Raw genomic sequence first — 2,628 nt, 5'->3', positions numbered from 1 at the left:
TGACCCTGCATGCTTCCTGTTCTCTCCCAATCCTCAGGGTGGCCAAAACTGTTTTAATGTCTAAGCCAATTTGAAAACAAGAGGCAAGGAAGAATATTAAAATGAGAAGGGATATTGTTTGCCAGTTTCAAATATTTTTGGATATGACAAAAAGAGCAAAGGATTTAAAGGATAGGAAGGTAAATGTATGTTGAAAATAAGGAGGTGATTGCAATCCAGCAATGGTACAATTGTGTTGGGATCTATAGGGTATCTAAGGAAGTATGATTGCTTCCTTTTATAATTGACTGCAACTTTAATATTAACATTTTTTTTAAATACATGGAAAATGTTGGATGGGTACCTGTGGTGCATTAAGCACAGGTGCATTATGCTTGACAGGTTAACTCACTAGATTCTTTCCAAATAATTTCCCTCTTCCTCTCAATAAGGCATAGAGCCAAATCTGAATATATTTAGTTTAAAAGTCCAATTCTTTGATTCCAATTTCATGGGAATGTGCCAGGATGAGGCAGAACCCTCAGATACATAGCATTCTTGAAAACAAAAGGAAACTAAGTTTCTGGCATTTGTAGAGCCCGAGATATGAGGCAAAACGTGCAGGTACTTGTTTGTTTTGGGATAAATTTGCCTGCTCCTACCTTTCATTGCTCTTAGTGGGTGACTGAAGTAATAGCAACGATTGACATTTAGGAAACCAGACCTAGTCAATTAGACAAATAAAAATTTGGGGCGAAACACTTATTGTCTACGATCTGGAAGCTGCCCAGATGGGCTGGGGGCAACCCAGTCGGATGGGAGGCATATTTGTTTGTTTACCTTGTATGCTGCTCTGAGGGAATCCAGAATTTGAGCGTAACTGTAGCTGGGGAGTAATGTGTAAACTCAAAAATAAAAAGTAGCTGCAAAGACAGGAGTTCTTTATATTTCTAACTCAGATCTTTAATTCAGCCAAAAATATTGTCCCTTCCTTGAAATTGTAAATATTTACAACATTTATAGATATTTACAACATTATAGGCTATAGCTGATAGAGCATATGTTACGCCAACCCTGTAAAGTAACCCAGTTTTTTTATACCCATTTTGCTTGGGTGAGGTTACAGGATGGAGGCATGCTAGCTTCTTGGCACATGGGGTGCTGTCGCCTGCAAGGAGGGAGAGGGATGAGATGGCAGGGAAGCTGGTGAGAAACATTGGAGGGTACACCTGGAATACAGCTTAGTTACCAGATCTACCAGGAGTAGTAGGCATGTCTCTGATGCTAGTTATGTTTATTCATTTTCTCCAAGGTATATAAAAACGTAACAAAACACTGCACATTAAAAAGCTTCCCTAAACAGGATATTGAGGGCTACAACCACTCAGCACTTTCAGCTGCTAAACAGGGCAATTAATGTCTTCCAACCTTAAAAGGTGTGATGGGATTAATGCTGCAACCCACAGACCACAAGTTAATGGGACTTAATTGTATTAAATGCAAATTCTGTGTTCTAATTGGTTGCTGCATCTCTCTTAGAGGTACAGTCCAGAGGGAACGTTAAGTGTGCAATCATTATGGACATTGAAACACTCAGGTATACTGAGCCAAAGCAGGGATGTCCCAATTAAACTGGGCTTCTACCCAAAGTAATCTTTTGTGACAGTGGCAAAGGCACACCTGATATGGCACTTCGGGGCCAGAGGAAAGGGCTACAGCTAATGTATTATCATGTTTGTCCATATTAAGCAAATTAATTTAATAAGAACTGTTTTAGATGCTTAACTATAGCTGGAGGGCTGTTATCCTTGTTCTATGTTTTGTTGCTTGAAACCAATGCAAATGCAAAAAAAGAACTAAAAAAGTGAATTGATCCTTTTAAATGTTTCTCTGTAACATTATATAGATTTAAATGATGAGGGTTAATTCTGTTTTTCATTACTGCTTCCACAATGGCCAGACATACGGTACATATGCATATATATTTAAAAGTGAAGGAGGGTTTCCACAGTCATATATGGGTTGCATGAAAAGCTTTCAGGAAATGCATATGGTCCACAGGACAAATAATGATAGCAGGAAGCAAAATGTTCTATCAGGAGGAAGTTCTGGGGAAAACAGCCCAACCTAAGGATGTAGGCTTGCAATGTTAAATAAAACACTTTTCTTTTTTTGCCCAGTTTTCTATAGCAAGATTTTACAAATGTTGCAGTGGTGTGCAGTCCGTGGACCTGGGGGCATAGCTGTCAACTTTCCCCTTTTTAAAGGAAATTCCCTTATTCTGAATAGGATTCCTCGCAAGAAAAGGGAAAAGTTGACAGCTATGCTTGGGGGACTAGGCTAGTTCCCTAAAAGCTCCTTTGCCTGGCTTACGGAGAGAGGAGTGATGCTCTAATGGGGTCTAAGAGCTCTCCCACCACCTTCCTTAAGCCAGCCAGGTTTATCTATTGCTCCATCTTTTAAAGAAAATACATCTCACCTGCCTTCATTTCTCTAGAAAGCTATTCTACCATTTCCTAATTATCCTGGTTTTCTGTTCTCCTTTCTTCACACACTTGCACATACAGGAGATTTTATACTGTAGTGATATGAAAATAAAGCAAGTGGTCTCTTTCAAGTGTTGCAGGTAAATAACAATGTGGTTTTGAA

Source organism: Lacerta agilis, chromosome 7 (assembly GCF_009819535.1).
Source record: "Lacerta agilis isolate rLacAgi1 chromosome 7, rLacAgi1.pri, whole genome shotgun sequence".
Classification (NCBI taxonomy): Eukaryota; Metazoa; Chordata; class Lepidosauria; order Squamata; family Lacertidae; genus Lacerta; species Lacerta agilis.
This window is presented reverse-complemented; position numbering follows the sequence as displayed.